This window comes from Schistocerca nitens, chromosome 8 (genome assembly GCF_023898315.1).
Source record: "Schistocerca nitens isolate TAMUIC-IGC-003100 chromosome 8, iqSchNite1.1, whole genome shotgun sequence".
Classification (NCBI taxonomy): Eukaryota; Metazoa; Arthropoda; class Insecta; order Orthoptera; family Acrididae; genus Schistocerca; species Schistocerca nitens.
Window position 1 is genome coordinate 612824300 of NC_064621.1, and position 20536 is coordinate 612844835.

The window sequence follows — 20536 nt, forward strand, 5'->3', positions numbered from 1 at the left end:
CAACTGGTCGAGGCGCCACCGTTGAGAATGTATTGACACAGCTCGACCTTTCGATTTTAAATGATGGTGCCTCCACACATTTCAGTGTGGCGCATGGCACATACTCCACCATCGACCTTTCATCTGTAGCCCTAGCCTCTTACCGTCTTTCCAATGGAGAGTGCACGACGACCTATGTGGTAGTGACCACTTTCCGATCTTTCTGTCACTGCCACAACGTCACTCTTCTGGGCGCCCTTGCAGATGGGCTATGAATAAGGCTGACTGGGACTTGTTCTCCTCCATGGCCGCTATTGCGCCTCTTTCTAATGAAGCCGTTGATGCGGTGGTTCACTCGGTCACCACCGGCATCGTTACTGCCGCAGAATCTGCCATTCCCCGTTCTTCTGGGTCCCCTCGGCGGAGGGCTGTGCCTTGGTGGTCGCCTGAGATCGCTGAGGCGGTTAAAGATCGCCGGCGGGCGCTCCAGCGTCACAGGCGACATCCCTCAATAGAACGCCTCATCGCCTTCAAACGGCTGCGTGCGCAGGCCCGCCGCCTTATTCACCAACGCAAGCAGGAGTGCTGGAAACGGTATTTTTCCACCATAGGCCTGCATGTCTCTCCATCGCAGGTATGGGCAAAGATTAGACACCTGTATGGCTCTCGGACCCCTGTCAGCGTCCCTGCGCTCTCACTGAATGGAGAAGTTTGTACTGACTCCGATGAAATTGCAAACCGCTTGGCAGAGCATTTTGTTCTCAGTTCCGCTTCCGCGAATTACCCACTGGCCTTCCGCTCCATTAAAGAGTGGATGGAATGTCGGAGCCTTTCGTTTCGCACTCACCATCCAGAATCTTACAATGTTCCATTCAGTGAGTGGGAATTTCACAGTGCCCTAGACGCTTGCCCTGATACAGCTCCTGGGCCAGATCGCATCCACTGTCAGATGCTGAAACACGTTTTAGTGGACTGCCAGCGGCGCCTCCTCGACCTATACCACTGTCTCTGGGTCGAGGGTGAGTTTCCGTCGCAATGGCGGGAAAGCATTGTTATCCCCGTTTTGAAGCCTGGCAAGAACCCTTTGGAGGTGGATAGCTACCGCCCCATTAGCCTCACCAACGTTCTTTGCAAGTTGCTCGAACGGATGGTGAGCTGGCGATTGAGTTGGATACTCGAGTCTCGGGGCCTCCTGGCTCCGTCTCAGGGGGGGGTTCCACAAAGGCCGCTCTGCCGCCGAAAATCTGGTGAGCCTGGAGTAACCCATCTATACAGCCTTCGCCCGCCGTCAGCACCTGGTCGCTGTCTTTTTCGCCATTCGGAAGCTATACGTTACGACATGGCGTCATCACATCCTCTCTACGCTTCATAGTTAGGGTCTTTGGGGTCATCTGCCACTTTTCATCTGAAATTTTCTGTCGCATCGTACCTTCCGCGTGCAAGTCGCGGCCTTCCATAGTTCCTCGCGAGTTCAGGAGAACGGAGTGCCACAGGGATCTGTTTTAAGTGTCTGCCTGTGTTTAATAGAAATCAACTGGCTCGCTGCGTTGGTGGGAAAGTCTGTCTCAGTGTCCTTGTATGCTGACGACTTCTGCCTTTACTATAGCTCTCATGGCATTGCCGCTGCTGAACGTCAGCTGCAGGGTGCTATCCGCAAGGCGCAGTCTTGGGCTGTAGCGCATGGCTTCCAGTTTTCAGCAGCCAAGACCTGCTTTATGCATTTCTGCCGGCGACGCACTGTTCACCTGGAGCTGCGGCTTTATCTTGACGGCGAACTTCTTGATGTGGTGGAGACACGTAGGTTTTTGGGAGTGATTTTTGATGCCAGGTTGACTTGGCTACCTCACATTCGGCAGCTTAAACGGATGTGTTGGCGGCATCTTAATGCTCTGCGATGCCTGAGCCACACCAGCTGGGGCGCCGACCGATCTATCCTCTTACGGCTCTACCAGGCGTTAATCCAGTCTCGTCTGGATTATGGGAGCCTGGCTTACGGTTCAGCATCTCCTTCGGCGTTGCGGGTGCTGGACCCAATCCTTCACAGCGGGATCCGCCTTGTCACTGGTGGTTTCCGGACCAGTCCCGTGAACAGCTTACTTGTTGAAGCAGGTGTCCCTCCACTGCAGTTACGGCGCCAAAGTTTACTGGCCGCTTAAGCTGCCCAAGTTTTTAGCTAGCTCAGGCATCCAAATTATCGTCTTCTGTTCCAGCAATCGGTCTTCCACCTGCCAGAACGTCGGCCCGGGTCGGGTTGAATGATCGCGGTCCGCGTCAAAGAGCTTCTCTCTGGGCTTGGGGATTTCCCTCTTCCACCTCCTTTCCGGGCCCCTTTGCGTACACCCCTGTGGTGTGTGCCCCGCCCTTGCCTTCGGCTCGACTTGGCACAGGGCCCGAAGGACTCAGACCCTCCAGAGGCCTTCCACCGCCACTTTTATTCCATCTTAGCCACGTATCAGGGCTCTGGCATTGTTTACCCTGACGGTTCGATGTTTGCTGGTCGTGTCGGTTATGATCTAACTCTAGAGGACCATTGCGAGCAACGATCCTTGCCGGCTGGCTGCAGTGTTTTCACTGCTGAGCTGGTCGCCATCTTTCGTGCCCTAGAGTCCATCCGCTACTGCTCAGGTGAGTCCTTCGTTATCTGTAGCGACTCCCTGAGCAGTTTATGAGCTATCGACCAGTGTTTCCCTCGCTCTCGTCTGGTGATGGCTATCCAGGAGTCCCTGCATACTCTTTCCTGTTGCGGCCGCTCTGTGGTCTTTGTGTGGACCCCTGGTCATGTCGGCATCCCGGGCAATGAACATGTTGACTGCCTGTCCAAACAGGCCACCAGTGAACCAACCCTGGACATTGGCCTCCCGGAGACTGATCTGCGAGCAATCTTACGCCGCAAAGTTTTCGCGCTGTGGGACGCTGAATGGCGCGGTCTGACCACCCCTAACAAACTCCGTGCCGTCAAGTAGACGACGACTGTGTGGCGGTCATCCCTGCGAGCCACTCGCAGGGACTCAGTATTCCTTTGCCGGCTCTGCATTGGCCACACCCACTTGACACACAGCTTTATACTGCGGCATGAGGACCCACCTCTATGTCGATGCGGGTCAGCTTTGACGGTGGTCCATATTTTGTTGGACTGTCCACTTTTAAGCGTGCTCAGACAGACGTTTGCGCTGCGTGATACGCTCCCTGTCCTTTTAAATGATGACACTGCTATGGTGGGTTTAGTTTTGCATTTTCTTTGGGCAGGGGGCTTTTATCATTTGCTCTAAGTGTTTATTTTTATTTAGTATTCAGTCTGGCTTTTGGCCTACAGTTTTAGACTGAGTTTTTAATATGTTTCCCAGTGGTTGGCTTTTCCTTTTTTTCCCTTTGGTCGGCCAACCACCGTCACACTCAGTGTGATTTTAATTCGTTTTGTCTGGTCATTGTCATTGTTTCTCTTGTCCTGTGTCGTCTGTCATCTTTTCCATTTTTCGTTTTTACTCTGTGTTGGTGTTTTCAAGTCTTGGAATAAGGGACCAATGACCTTAGCAGTCTGGTCCCTTTAATCCCCCAAACCAACCCATCCCCACTGCTCGCAGTGGAGAAGGCAAGCCCGGCGGGCACTGTATACAATAGCGAAGTAATCAGGGTTGCGCAGGCGCTGACGTGTTGCATAGAACCCATAGATTGCAGTTACAACAATACCAAGTGACCTGTGAGTAGGTACCGAAGCGGGATGAGGAAAGCTGACGGTGTAATCAATAAAGAGTACTCCACTCGCCTCCTCCACAAGAACTACGTCAGAGGCGTAGCGAAAAGACGTATGATTAAGATAGCTAGAAGGCTCGAATCAAGCAGTCATATCCCCATTCTATCCTCGTTTAGAACCGGAGAGAATGAGAATTGTTTACGTGTGCCTTCGATGCAATAATGTCGGTGAAACACTTGCCGGTGTTTCTTTGTAAGCTTTGGCGTGAGTCAACCTGTAACGCCGGAAATGCATGTCCTCCTATTTCCATCTATTGTACTATAATTTTTTTCCTTGTTTTGCTACCTCAAGATATGACATTTCTGTGTCTTTATATATTGTAATTGTTTTACTATATATATATATATATATATATATATATATATATATATATATATATATATATATATATATATATATATATATATATGCTGCATTTATGTCGATGTATAATTGGTTTGTTTTGTAAATATTATTTGTATTTTACGCTGGGTCTTGCCTAGGGAAAACTATGCTATCGAACGAATACATCGATAGGTCGTGTGGAGAACTAAAGTGTTTAGGATCTTTGGTAGTGTGAACTCTGCCGCGTGGAGCGCGGGCAGAGCACAGGAGTCTGGCTGAGGTAGTGCAGTGGAGCAGGTGTGTTGTGTGACGCTCCCGCGAGTTGCCGTGCTTTCGGGGTTTGGCAGCATGTAATTGCGCTCGACTTGCTATAATAGTTTCTGACACGGTGTCGCGGACGGGAAGCATTAGCTGGCACACATCAAGAGCCCGTTTCGCCTGGTGACCGTGTCGAGAAGGAGGCGCGCCAACATCCAGCTTCTGCAACAGCGACGGCCGACAATGAGTGACTGTCGCCACCTCCTCGATCGGCGACTTCAAACCTTCAATCAACCAACAAGGAAGACTGGAAGCATGTAAAGTTTTAGAACTGTATGGCAGACCTCAGCTTTTCAAACTGTTCAAATCACAAAATTACAGCAACGTAGCATGAACCTTTGTTGCTCATTGTCCCAATTGCATTGCCAAGCAGGGTCCCTTCCTTTTCCGAAATGAACCCGAGTGTCGTTGAAATTCAAACGCCAGCTTCATTCGATTTCACTGCTTTAATTTCAAAGTTCAGTTAAGGTATTCATAGCTGGCTACAATATTTAGATTACACAAGCACAAATTAAGAGTGCGAGTTTTGTTACCGTATTTTAGCTTACCTGTGACTGCAGCTCAGCTTGGTACGCACTAAATTTTACTATTGTTAATTGTTCAGAATCCTTTAAATCAAGTTCAAAGTTAAATATCTTATTTCTAAATTGTGTAGATTGAAGTAGCTTTTGAAATGATTGTTGAGGTAGTCCAAGACTAACCGTATTTTACTGAATTTCGATGTGCTTCAGAAAGAAAGCTCACTATTAACTTCAGTCACTAAATTAACTTTCGTTTTTCCGGTTTTATTAATTCTTTTGCTAAATTAAGTCAGAGTGTAGCGAAATTTATTACTTCTGACAAACTTTCAGTTTTCACACAACGCGTGTCAACCTTCAGTTGCCACGCTTCTAGTGCTAATTATATGTGTAATAACCTTTCTTTTTCAGTTACTATAGTAATTGTCCATAGGACTGGCGACCGTAATTTCCCCCAAATCTCAAATATCTAATTACCACTAGTTAATTGTTAACGTAACGGCCGCACATTTACTTTCTTTATTAACTTTACCCCTTTTCTAAATTAATTTCCGCCAGTTTCATTTGCATTTTTCCTTTCATTTAGATGTAACCCTTTCCTCCCTCTTTACCGACAGATTAACTTCGGTGACGATTGCTTTTCCCAAATTTCCATCAGGTACACGCGGTTTAATTTTTCACTGTCATTAAGGTCGATAAGTGAGGGGGAGATTACAAACCCTCTCTCCCAAACAATATCTCTCGATCGTTGTGGCATCCTACAACCCATGAAAAATGGTTCAAAATGGCTCTGAGCACTATGGGACTCAAATTCTGAGGTCATCAGCCCCCTAAAACTTAGAATTACTGAAACCTAAGTAACCTAAGGACAGCACACACATCCATGCCCGAGGCAGGATTCTAACCTGCTACCATAGCGGTCTCGCGGTTCCAGACTGTAGCGCCTAGAACCACACGGCCACTCCAGCCGGCTATAACTCCTGAGATCGGGGAGTTATAACAACTATGTGGTAACGGGGTTTTGCGAACGAATAACGTATTACAATTTTATTCCATTAATGACTAAAAATGAAGTTTTTTCGAAAAAAATCATCACACATTTTCCTTATTTTGGTCTGAGTGAAGAGTTCTATGGTCTACAGACTTCCAGTATTACAATTGACGCAAACAGAAAATGATGCAGTTCTTTGGTTTCAGTCTTCTTGAAGACGTTCCATTGTTTCCCTGTATTTCATAAAAGAATGTTGGCCTGGTTGATATTGAAATTAGCATGATCTTCCGATATGCAACTCACCGCTGTCTCAAACACAGAATTTACTCTTCATGGGAGCTTCTGTTCTCTAAAGGATAGTAGGTAACTCATTAAGCATAGTTAGAAGTCTACTGGTATTCATTTTGTGAGACATACGGAAAGCCGGTCGAAGTGGCCGAGCGGTTCTAGGCGCTACACTCTGGAACCGCGCGACCGCTACGGTTGCAGGTTCTAATCCTGCCTCAGGCATGGGTGTGTGTGATGTCCTTAGGTTAGTTAGGTTTAAGTATTTCCAAGTTCTAGTTGACTGATGACCTCAGAAGTTGAGTCCCATAGTGCTCAGAGCCACATACGGAAACATTGCGACGTTGCATCTCTGACAATAGTAGTATTCTGACACAGAACAATTTCTCCTCCTACGAATCATAAATAAATTAATTCTCAACTGCCTGACTACCGGTTTGAAAATAATTCTCTAACGTCTCCTAACAACTCTTTCGCAGTGATCCTGTACGCAAAAGACAACTGCATGACCAGAAATATGCTAAATTACTTCAAAAGCAATACTGCGATCCCTGCGGAGTGAACTGCATGGACCAATCCCAAAAATTAGTGCCATAATTTTATACATAGAAATTGAATGGTCAGGAGGGGTTCGGTTAACTAACCTTAAACGGCGTAAAGAAAAATGAATGAAACCATTAAAGTCTATAGTTTATTATATTTGCAATATATTATTTAAACACTGACAAACTTTACACAGACTGTTATTATTCCCCAATGTCTGCACTCAGTAAACACGTTTCTGACCGCAACAAAGATGCGAATATTATTTTTTATGCATACACAAATCTGACAAAACCCCTCTAGTGCGAAAGCAACCAACAACTACGTGCAGCAAAAAGGCAAATTACCAGAAATCCTCAATTAACAGCAAAGCCTCGCGCGGCGCTATAGCAGGATCACGGCATGCTGTGACCACCTCTCATGTCGCGCGCTGCATCTCTCCACAGCATGCTGCGTCCGACCACTTCCCATTCCCCTCGACAACTGCTCGCTCGCTACTACTCACGAGAGTAATATCTCAGCCTCAGAGTTTGTGTATGCACACAGCAGAATCATAGACGTCAAACTTTCATAGTAGCAATACAAGAGAAGGAAAGTTGCTACTCACCATACAGGAGAGATGCTGAGTCACGATAGGCACAATAAAAAGATTCACACAAGCATGGCTTTCGGCCATGAAGGCCTTTGTCAGCAGTAGACACAAATACGCACACGCAAACACACACTCATGCATGCACAACTTGCACACACGTCAGCAGTCTCAGAGAGCTGAAACCTCACTACTAGCACCAGCATCAGTGCATGGGGGAGTGGCGACTGTGTGGGGGTAAGGAGGAGGCTGGGGTGGGGAGGGGGAGGGATAGTATGGTGGGAGTGGCGGACAGTGAAGTGTTGCATATAGTTGCAAGACCTGCCCTATACATTTTCCTACCACCACCTACTCCAGTCCGGTCACTAACATTACCTACCACATCAAAGGCAGGGCTACCTGTGAAACCAGTCATGTGATCTACAAGCTAAGCTGCAACCACTGTGCTGCAGTCTATGTAGGCATGAAAACAAACTAGCTGTCTGTCCACATGAATGGCTACCAACAAACTGTGGCCAAAAAACAAGTGGACCACCCTGTAGCAGAACATGCCACCAAACATGATACCCCTCATCTCAATGACTGCTTCACAGCCTGTGCCACTTGGATCCTTCCCACCAACACAAGCTTTTCTGAATTGTGCAGATGGGAACTTTCCCTGCAATATATCCTACGTTCCCATAACCCTCCTGGCCTCAACCTTCGTTAGTCACTGTCCTCACCCATCCAGCCCCTCCCTGTTACCATTCCAGCACTACACAGCCGTCATTTCACGGCCACACACCCAATCCTTTAATTTCTTTTATTTTTATTTTTATTTCTCTCCTTTCCAATACTTACCCCCTCCCCCCTCCGCACCTTATCTCCTACCCTGCGTCTAAACTGCAACACTTCACTGTCCGCCGCCCCCACCATACTATCTCTCCCCCTCCCCGCCCCAATCTCCTCCTTACCCCACCCAGTCGCCACTCCCATCATGCGCTGGTGCTGCTGTTTTCAGTGTACTTTCAGCTCTCTGAGACTGCAGACATGTGTGCTAGTTGCGCTTGTGTGAGTGTGTATGTGCGTGTTTGTATGTGTGTCTACTGCTGACAAAGGCCTTAATGGCCGGAAGCTATGGTTGTGTGAATCTTTTTATTGTGCCTATCGCGACTCAGCATCTCCGCTATATGGTGAGTAGCAACTTTCCTTCTCTCATCTTGTTACATTTCATCCTAGATTTTCCATTGTTTGATTTCATGGAAACTCCGTGAATGGCACGCATGGTGGTGGTATACAGAGGTACATGACTTACTTCACGACACTATGTAATGCTAGCGCTGTCGATAGCTCTAGCAATGACAGCCGCACATTTCACAGCCAGGCATATCCCTGATCTTCTCGAAAATTTCTGCTGTCAGCATTTCCGCAAAGACGCTGTTGTTGTTGTTGGGCGTCACATGCAATAGGTACATGGCTTCCTTCGTTGGGCTCGACTGGTGAATACTGGAGATCTTGGCTGAGTCGAACACAGCATACTAAGGACTCAAGACTTAGGAAGAATTCGTGTTACACTTGTGAACTGGTATGAAAACAGTTATTGTAACGAGTATTTAAGTAAGTAATTTCTTTTCGTCCATTTATTGAGAGTCGGTCTCCGTTGCTGAGTGGATTAGCCGGTCCATTAGCTTAGCGTGTTCAGTCAGAGGACTGGCCATGCTCTATGATACAAACGAAAAACCGGATGAAGTTCTCATCGATGATGTCTGAGGGGTGTCATCCGGCATCAACGTAGAGCTGGTGCTGATATATGACAACGAAACAGGTACAACGAAAGGCATGTGGTAAATACGACATGTGAAGAGTCCGGGTTCGATTCCCGGTACTGCCAGGGATTTTTCTTTGTAAGGAGGACACGGGTTGCCTCAGCCCCGTGAAGCCAAATGAGGAGCTACCTGGCAGAGGTGGCGGCTCCAAGCTAGAAACGTCGATAGCGCCGGGAGTTCCGTGTGCTGATCCAATGCCTCTCCATACTGCATGCGACGATGAATGCTGGGGATGGCATGGCGGTCGGTCGACCATCGCGTGGTCTTCACGGCCTGATAGCGTGGATTCCTTTTCTTTTGTTTCCCTTTTCTCCGAGTTCGTAAGTAAGGGCTGATGCAATAGTGTCGGCGAGGAAGCCATTGTGGCTGGCCGCTGTGGTCGAGCGGTTCTAGGCGCTTCAGTCCAGAACTGCGCTGCTGCTACGGTCGCAGTTACGAATCCTGCCTCGATCATGGATGTGTGTGATGTCCTTGGGTTAGTTAGGTTTAATTAGTTCTAAGTCTAGGGGACTGATGCCCTCAGATGTTAAGTTCCATAGTACTTAGAGTCATTTAAACCAAAGCCATTGTGACAAAATCGAGAACCCTTCATTAGCTGATAGGTTATTTTACTTGCACATGAGGAACGTAAATACTACGCGAAAGCGCGATATGCGAAATTACACGTACGTGGACTCAAAAGTCAGTCTAAGTGATCCGTGGTCGTGCTCCAGCCAAGACAATCAGAAGTGATTTCTGCCGATTTCGTGTTTTTACTGAACTTTAAGAAGCAGAAGGAAACGCAGTTGGTTATGTACACGCCCAGTGAGATTTTTACGCCGTCTATGACACTGGTATACACTTAACAGCCTGTTCACTCTTTGAAACACCGCATTTTGTTGAGTTAATTCGTTTTAGAAATATTAATTACTCAAATTACTTGCAGCGGAACGTATAAACCGAAAATATCAAAAGCCATCTGCGTAATTACACTTCAACAGATTACGACAGTTCATCAGAGAATTTGGTTCTCTCTTCAGCATTGTGCAAAATTTCAATTACTTAAAGCTAGATTTTCCGTTCTTTAATGCGTAAGGACATTTCTGCAATGTTTATGTTAGCACATGAAACAGAATACACTATTTAAATGCCACTTATTGATTTACCACTTAATTAGCGTCGGTGGCGGTACTGCAAACCATATCAATATTGCATTTAGATATATTATTGCAGATGTTGTTCAACAATAATGTTACAACACAAAACTTGCATAATTTCACCCAGGTCTACCAACGTATTGGTTTTTAAAATTAAACGCTGTGGGAATAGGTACATTGGGATTCTTTATTAATTTTATGAATAATAGATTTTGTTATTTACTTGCTAATAAGCTCTAACGTGGGATTGAAATTCAGAGTATGAGTGTATCAATGAACAGATTCTCTAATGAAGTAGCTGTGAATATGAGGAAGAATTACAGATCCTGTCCAATGGAATGAACACTGTACTGAACTAAGTACACAGATTTAGAATAAACAAAAGAACGGCCATAGTACTGATTACCAGCAGAACGAAATTAACGAGACAGTTTCAAAATTGGCAGACCGCGTAGTAGACACAGTGAAGGGATTTCACTACTTGAGAAGCCAAATAAGGCACGGAGAAGAAATCCATATGTACAACACGAAAAAATAGATCTTTTCTCATTCAGTGAATACTAGTATCAAATATCGAGCTTACACAGAGAGAGCAATTTTCGAAAACGTGATCCGGAGCATGACACGATATGAAGAGGAATGTGGGGCTGACGGGAAGCTGGAAAAGAAGAAAATTTAACCATTTTCGATGTGGTGTTGGAAATTTAAGCATTTTTGAATTGGTGTTACAGACAGATACTGAAAATGAAATGGACTGGTAATGAGCGTGATCTCCACAGAACCGGCGAGGCTGAAAATGTATGCACATCAGTAATAGGAAGAAGATGATGTATCACAATACTAAGGGATCAGAGAGAAATTACAGTAGTAATAGAGGGTGCTCTAGTGGGCATAAACAGTAGAGGACGACAGGAGTTGGAAAATGCACATCCCAAACACTCGAGCACAACTGAGAATAGATCGCAGAACTGAGAATAGATCGCACTAGTGCTCTACACGCAGTCTGCTTCACAGTTAAGCCACACTTTCCTAAAATTCTGCGAATAAACCAACCATTCGCCTTCGCTAATACAGTCCTTACGTGATGGTTCCATTTCATATCGATTTGCAACGTTCCACCTAGGTATTTAATCAACGTGACTGAGTCATGCAGCACACTATTAATGGTGTATTCGAAATTTAAGAAATTGTTTTTCCTACTCATCGGCATAAACTTATATTTCTCGACATTTAGATCAAGTTTCCATTCATCACACACCGTACCTCACAAGCGTCTTCTAATCAAGCTGCGGGCCTATGGGGTATCGTCTCAGTTGTGCGACTGGATTCGTGATTTCCTGTCAGGAAGGTCGCAGTTCGTAATAATAGACGGCAAATCATCGAGTAAAACTGAAGTGAAATCAGGTGTTCCCCAGGGAAGCGTTCTGGGACCTCTGCTGTTCGTGATCTATATAAATGACCTGGGTGACAATCTGAGCAGTTCTCTTAGGTTGTTCGCAGATGATGCTGTAATTTACCGTCTAGTAAGGTCATCCGAAGACCAGTATCAGTTGCAAAGCTATTTTGAAAAGATTGCTGTATGGTGTGGTAGGTGGCAGTTGACGCTAAATAACGAAAAGTGTGAGGTGATTCACATGAGTTCCAAAAGAAATCCGTTGGAATTCGATTACTCGATAAATAGTACAATTCTCAAGGCTGTCAATTCAACTAAGTACCTGGGTGTTAAAATTACGAACAACTTCAGTTCCAAAGACCACATAGATAATATTGTGGGGAAGGCGAGCCGAAGGCTGCGTTTCATTGGCAGGACACTTAGAAGATGCGACAAGTCCACTAAAGAGACAACTTACACTACACTCGTTCGTCCTCTGTTAGAATATTGCTGCGCGGTGTGGGATCCTTACCATGTGGGATTGACGGAGGATATCGAAAGGGTGCAAAAAAGGGCAGCTTGTTTTGTATTATCGCGTAATAGGGGAGAGAGTGTGGCAGATATGGTACGCGAGTTGGGACGGAAGTCATTAAAGCAAAGATGTTTTTCGTCGTGGCGAGATCTATTTACTTAATTTCAGTCACCAACTTTCTCTTCCGAATGCGAAAATATTTCGCTGAGCCCTACCTACATAGGTAGGGATGATCATCAAAATAAAATAAGAGAAATCAGAGCTCGAACAGAAAGGTTTAGGTGTTCGTTTTTTCCCGCGCGCCGTTCGGGAGTGGAATGGTAGAGAGATAGTATGATTGTGGTTCGATGAACCCTCTGCCAAGCACTTAAATGTGAATTGCAGAGTAATCATGTAGATGTAGAAATACATTATGGATTGTGAGACGACGGCTGGCATAAACTTCTTGATGCAATAATTTACCAACAGCCGTATACTTTGTAGAAGTTTATTTTATTTTATGAACTATGTGCTGCTACCAGTTTCGGCATTACATTGATGCCATCTTCAGGCCCCACTCGTCATAGTCGTAAAATCGCTATACACGGAAGGAGCCATATAACTGGATCCGTGAATCAATCGTCCTGCAACAGCTCTTGGTGGCCAGGCGACACAGACTGTGTTTGCTATTTGGTTTACATTTTATTCAGTGTATCTATAGGTTACAAACAGTTATGGTTGTTGATTATTGCTATGATGTAGTAATATTTTGAACTGTACTTACAGGTTGCGTGGACGATTTTCTACACATTACGCTCAGGCCCCATTTTTGGTGTTGTTCCTCTTCTTGTAAATGCCAATTTGCGGCTTTTTTCCCACGTTTCACAGCAGTAACAACTGAACACTAGTTTAGATGCAATGTTTTGGTTTGTGTTACCAACTGTCACATGTTATTGTCAAAGATCGAATGTTATTTCCAACTTTCTAGTGTAATTATTGAAGTATCTGTGATCTGTTTATGTATGCATTTTTTTGTAGGTTGTGTGTGTGTGTGGTGTGTTTCTTTGGTGTGATTTTCTTATTTCCTTTTTTTTGTCTGTGTGTGTGTGTGTCCAGAAGGCGAACGGGCAGGGAGGGTGATTATTTTGTGATGGTGTGAGGGACGATTTTTATCTTATCATTTCTTTTATTAAGTGTAGTAGGGAGCCTGTGCTGATGTTTGATTGTTCATTCATTACATGATTGTTTTCTGCGCTCGCTTTCTGCATGTGGAAGATTTATTGCAGCTGTATAAGATGTTTCTCATGGTTGATTATTCTCATTATTTTCATTTCTTGTTCCATGTTTCTAGGAAGGTGGTTTTAAATGTTCTGCAAATGTGGAATAGTTCGTTTCGTACTTCCAACTCCTGATATGTTCTTTGTATCGTGTTTTAAAATTCCTACTTGTTATGCTTATGTATACTGCATCACAACTTTGACATTCACGTTTACATATTCCTGATTGTTGGAATTTGTCCCTCTTGGTAGCTGGTTGGCGTAGGTCTGCTTGCCCAGTCTTGTATGCTATTTGGAATCCCTGAATCCCTGTCTCTTTAGGATGTTTGCAACTTTGTGTGTTTATTTACGAATGTAAGTCATGGTGTACCATCTGGCTTTTTCTGTGTGGTGTTGTCATTGTGTGTGTTTGTAAATTTTCAGCCTGTGAGTTGTCTTGTCTTCTGGAAATGTTTGTTTTCTATTTGTGTTTTTTTCTTCTGATTGAACCTGTGTACTACATGTGTGTCATACCCATTGTTCCTAGCTATTTGTGTGATTGTACTCATTTCTTTTTCATAGTTTTTCATTTTGAGTGGGATTCTGTTTCATCTATGTAACATATATCTTAGTGCTGCAAATTTCTGGCTGTGCAGATGATTAGACATTGAATGTATTATTGAGAGTGTGGCTGTTGGTTTTCTAAAGATCTTAAATGTATGACATCTCGTAGAATCGGGTGCAGTGCCGGTGGTCTGCGTTTTTCTAACACAATATTTCGACGTCGTACCTCGGCGTGTTCGTCAGGTGCTTCCTGGGACTGAGCGACAGGCTGACCGTGTACCATATTTATGTCTGGACGGTGTCTGGCGTTCCCTACGCCGTCCGCTCCCACTGCGACCGTGTCGGTTGGTCGCCAGATATTCCGTCGTCCGTCCGCGCCCGCTTCCGCTGTTTTCCCCCGTGGCGGCCGTTTCATGGCGTACCCTACTAGGTCCGCGCCCGCCAGGCGGGTACCTCGCACTGTCGACAGGCTGCGTTTTTTGTTGGTGACCGTTACGACTTTCTTCTGCGCCCCTGTCATTCTCCTGGTATTGTGTTTTCTCCTGTTGTTTTTGTAATGGGTCCAAAGCCGGGTTACACGCCATGCTGAGGTGATATTCTGCTACCCGCTTTCTCAAGTTCCCTGTCATCGTGATTTAGATCGATTCAGTGATGACGCTATCCCAAAATTTTGGGGGTCCTGGTTTTATCACGACTCACGGTGTGCTCACGTTTCTAGCAATGTTCTGCTGCTGAGATTTAGTGGCTTGTTGTAGCCTGAAATGCCTTTAGTGCTCTTTACATCTTACGTCAACGGTCCTGATGGTCTGGCCAATGTAAGACATACCGCATTCACATGGTATATGGTAGATACCAGGTTTTCTCAATCCAAGATCATCGGCCATCCTGATTAAGGTTTTCCGTGATTTCCCTAAATCACTCGAGGCAAATGCGGGATGGTTCCTCTAAAAAGTCACGGCTGACTTCCTTCCCCATCCTTCCCTAATCCGATGAGACCGATGACCTCGCTGTCTGGTCTCCTTCCCCAAAGAACCCAACCCCCAGATCATCCTCAACCGTCCCAAGAACCTCCCTGATCTAGTATGGTGGGCAGAGCACACTCTTGATATTGTGCTTTTTCAGTATTCTGCTGATCTTAGCAGATATAGGTCTTACATACGGTAGAGACGCTACCGTCCTGGTCTCTTTTTCTTGTTCTTCTCCCTCAGTATCATGTCGTCTGTAGGGATGTAGCGCCTTACGGATGTCTCTTGTTGAGTAACTTGCTGTAGGTGTTCTAACTCAGCTGCCAAGCTGTCGGAGTGGGACAGATTTTGGCCCGGTGAACTAGTCTTTTCAGCGCCACATTCTTCTGTGACGGATGATGGTAGCTGTCAGCCTGCAAGTATAAGTCGGTGTGTCTAGGGTTTTCTATATATACTATGGCCTAATGTGCCGTCTGTCTTCCTTTTCCTATGTTGGCTAAAATGGTTCAAATGGCTGTAAAAAAAAAAAAAAAAAAAAAAAAAAAAAGAAAAACATACTTCAATAATTACACTCGAAAGTCTGCAGTAACATACGATCTTTGGCAATGTCATCTGATAGCCGGTGAAACAATCCAAAACATTGCATCTAAACAAGTGTTCAATCCCTAGTGCTGTGAAATGTGGGAAAGAAGCAGCAAATAGGTATTTATAAGAAGTGGAACAACATCATAAATCCAACCCTAGCGTAATATGTAGAAAATCATCCACGCAACCCGTAAGCACAGTTCTAAATATTACAACATAACAGCAAAAACCAACGACCAGAACTGATTATAACCTATAGGTACGAGGGCGGTTCAATAAGTAATGCAACACATTTTTTTTCTCGGCCAATTTTGGTTGAAAAAACCGGAAATTTCTTGTGGAATATTTTCAAACATTCCCGCTTCGTCTCGTATAGTTTCATTGACTTCCGACAGGTGGCAGCACTGTACGGAGCTGTTAAAATGGCGTCTGTAATGGATGTGCGTTGCAAACAACGGGCAGTGATCGAGTTTCTTTTGGCGGAAAACCGGGGCATCTCAGATGTTCATAGGCGTTTGCAGAATGTCTACGGTGATCTGGCAGTGGACAAAAGCACCGTGAGTCGTTGGGCAAAGCGTGTGTCATCATCGCCGCAAGGTCAAGCAAGACTGTCTGATCTCCCGCGTGCGGGCCGGCCGTGCACAGCTGTGACTCCTGCAATGGCGGAGCGTGCGAACACACTCGTTCGAGATGATCGACGGATCACCATCAAACAACTCAGTGCTCAACTTGACATCTCTGTTGGTAGTGCTGTCACAATTGTTCACCAGTTGGGATATTCAAAGGTTTGTTCCCGCTGGGTCCTTCGTTGTCTAACCGAACACCATAAAGAGCAAAGGAGAACCATCTGTGCGGAATTGCTTGCTCGTCATGTGGCTGAGCGTGACAATTTCTTGTCAAAGATTGTTACAGGCGATGAAACATCGGTTCATCACTTCGAACCTGAAACAAAACGGCAATCAATGGAGTGGCGCCACACCCACTCCCCTACCAAGAAAAAGTTTAAAGCCATACCCTCAGCCGGTAAAGTCATGGTTACAGTCTTCTGGGACGCTGAAGGGGCTATTCTGTTCGATGTCCTTCCCAATGGTCAAACGATCAACTCTGAAGTGTATTGTGCTACTCTTCAGAAATTGAAGAAACGACTTCAGCGTGTTCGTAGGCACAAAAATCTGAACGAACTTTTCCTTCTTCATGACAACGCAAGACCTCACACAAGTCTTCACACCCGAAAGGAGCTCACAAAACTTCAGTGGACTGTTCTTCCTCATGCACCCTACAGCCCCGATCTCGCAACGTCGGATTTCCATATGTTTGGCCCAATGAAGGACGCAATCCGTGGGAGGCACCACGCGGATGATATAGAAGTTATAGATGCAGTACGACGTTGGCTCCGACATCGACCAGTGGAATGGTACCGTGCAGGCATACAGGCCCTCATTTCAAGGTGGCATAAGGCCGTAGCATTGAATGGAGATTACGTTGAAAAATAGTGTTGTGTAGCTAAAAGATTGGGGAATAACCTGGTGTATTTCAATGCTGAATAAAACAACCCCTGTTTCAGAAAAAAAATGTGTTGCATTACTTTTTGAACTGCCCTCGTACATTGACCAAAATTTAAACTAAATAGCAGTAATATGTACATATTCCAAGCCACTGAATATGCCTTGCAGAAAATAAAGGCGAAACGCGTATAGCACGAAAATTGTGTTTCATTCACTTGTAGTGAGACGGTCCATAAAGTGAAAATTATCAGTACACTGTAATAAGTCTTCGAGTTACTGACATACAATGGAATCTACTGCTTACGCTCGGACCTTCGTCAACAGTCTGCAGTGAGTAATCGTATCAACCGCTTTCTGGATATCTGTGAATACTGAATCTGCCCGTTGGATTTCATCCATGGCCCACAGAGTAACAGGTGGGGAAAGGGCAAGCTGAGTTTTGCACGAGCTAGCCATTCTAAAATCTTGCAGATTTGTAGTTACCTGTTGCTGTCGTCTTCACTCCAATGACAGGTTCGATACACCTCTCCATGCCACTCTATCTTTTGCAAGCCTCTTCATCTCCGGGTAATTACTGCAAGCTATAACCTTCTGAGTCTGCTTACTGTAGTCCTCTCTTGGTCTCCCTCTACTACTTTTACTTCCCTCGTTTTCCTGCAGTATTAACCTATGTATCCCTTGAGGCCTCAGAATGTGTCCTAACAACCCATCCCTTCTTCTTGTAACGTTGTGCCACGAATTTATTTTCCCCCCAGTTGCATTCAGTACCTCCTCATTAGTTACGTGATTTAGCCATTTAAACTTCATCATTCCTCTGTAGCACCACATTTCCAAAGCGTCTATTCTCTTATTGCCTAAACTGTTTATCGACCATGTTTCACTTTCATAGATAGCTGCACTCCATACAAATACCTTCAAAAAGGACTTCCTGACCCTTAAATCTATACTCGATGTTAAAAAAGTTCTTTTATGAAGAAAGGCTTTTCATGCCTTTGCCAGTCTACATTTCATATCCTCTCTGCTTCAACCCTCATCAGTTATTTGGCTTCCCAAATAGCAAAACTCATCTACTGCTTTAAGGGGCTCCGGAACGCCCTATACTTGCAATGTTAAAATAACGCTTATAAATTACATCTTTCCTCACAAAGTATTTGAGGTAAGAAGTTGAACTTTTTACAGATTATTTATTGGAATATGGGCTACAACTTAACACAGGGATTTTACAAAATTTTAGTTCAGTTATTAAACATGATTTTTTTCAATTGTAATGAAAATTCACAACATTTTTTTGCAATTTTTTATTTATATATTCAAAAATATACAGTTTTTTGGAAAAAGGCTGTGTTAAATTATGCAGAAGGTACTTTGTAACATTTACTGAAAGTTTGAAACAAATATGTTTGGAAGATCCTTAGAAAACATGTAATTAGTATGAGAAAATAAAAGTTTTGGGAATCGAGCGACAAAGATTGGATTAACTTTTTAGTGCATTCCAGGTCCATAGGATGGATTATCTTCATCCTCTGCAAACTCCTCCTCCAGCTTCCTCTTGTTCCTCCTCCTGTTTACTCTTGCTTGTATTTCTAGACTCTTTACAGCCCTGTCTGCAGCCCGAAGGCGTTCCTTGTCTAAAGCAAGCATCGCTCGTACCATGTTAGAACCTATCTTCATTCCCATATTTCTAAATACCTTGCACCTTACAATGTTGCCATCATTGAAAGTCGCAACAGCATCATACACACCAAAGTGAAGTGTTTCTATTCCAACAAATACAGTCTTGGGGATTCTCGACCATATAACACTATTTACACTTTCATTGGGGTTTTGAGTTTTTCCGTGAATTCACTTTTTCAACAGTTCAGGTGCTGCTAAGTCTCTGAAAATAGGTTTTATCACCTCCATTATTGCATGAGGCAGACTATGCTTATGAGTGTACACTTCACCAGTTAGCAATCCTTTGTTATATTTACACCAACTGTCTTCTTCTTTGGGACACAAACTATGTTGGGGATTTTCATTGTCTTTATTGTTTACAGTAATAACATATACCTTTGGCTTTCCAACATTTCTCCTTTTCTTAAAAGCCTTCAGAGGATTTCTAATAACTTTACTTTTACTCATTATTATACTTCAACAAAACAGAGACTCAAGAAACAGAATTAATTACGAATATTTTCGAGATAACGACAGAGTAAATAAACATGAAACAATCGACAATCACACCAGCGATATATATTGAACCATCACAGGTTAGCCACAACACATACTTTATCTCACATCACTAAAATGTACCTGATGAACACGGACGTTAATAATAACACCATTTGACAGCAGTTTAACAGCGCCACAGTGGGTCACGCCCATGAAGAACACATTTCAAAAAAAATTTAAAAATAGTTTTAGTCTTCGGAATTGAATAAATTATATATCTATTAAAAGGTAATAGTCTGCAGATTCAGAAAACGCAAAAAAGTAAAAATTGAACTTTTCATGATTTTGAACCTTTCCGGAGCCCCTTAAGTAGAGTGTCGATTTGGATCGGAGGAGTTTCTCTCTGGTTTCGGGCGGCTAGCGGAAATGGTAAAGACTACCAGTCTTGCTTGCGAGATTAAGGCGGAGTTCACAATCTGCAGTATCGTCGATAGAACCGACTGTGGTCCTTTGGTGCAGAGCCGAGTGGTGGGTCTGAATCAGAGGCTCGGGCGGTTCTGTGATGTGTAGGCTGCAGATTCCTTGTTTTGCGCCATTGGGTGGTGGGTTTACGGGTTCCGCTTAATACGCCAGGAGTCCACTACACACAGGAAGCGGCTACCCGGGTAGCGGGGGTGTGTGGATGGGACTGGGCGGTTACTTAGGTTAGAGTGTCTCAGGAAACCACAGAAAGGGCGTACGTCTAGAAGGGGGCAGATAAAACACAGTAAGGTAGTTGTGGAAACGAACGATATTGTAGTGGTAAATTGTCGTAGCTGTGTTTGAAAAGAATCAGAGCCACAAGCCCTAATAGAAAACACTGAATCTCAAATAGTTATAGGTACAGAAAGCTGGATAAAGGCGGAAATAAGTTCAGCCGAAATTTTTTCAAACAATCTAACAGTGTTCACAAAGGATAGGTTAAATACAGTTGGTGTTGGAGTATTTATTGGTTCCATAAGAAGTTTACCTTGTAGTGAAATGGAAGTAGGTAGTTCCTGCGAAATAGTATGGGTAGAGTTTATACTTGAAAATCGGACTAAACTATTAATTGGATCGTTTTACCGACCCCCGACTCAGAAGATATAGCTGCTGTACAGTTCAAAGAAAACTTGAGTCTCTTTTCAAATAGGTACCCCACTCATACAATTATAGTCGGTGGTGGCTTCAATCTTCCCTCGATATGCTGGAAAAATAATACGTTTAAAGTCGGTGGTAGACATAAAACGTCATCCGAAATTGTACTGAATGCTTTCTCAAAAATTTATTTTGAACAATTATTTCATGAGCCCACTCGAAGCGTAAATGGTTACGAAAGCATACTTGACCTAATAGCAACAAATAATCCT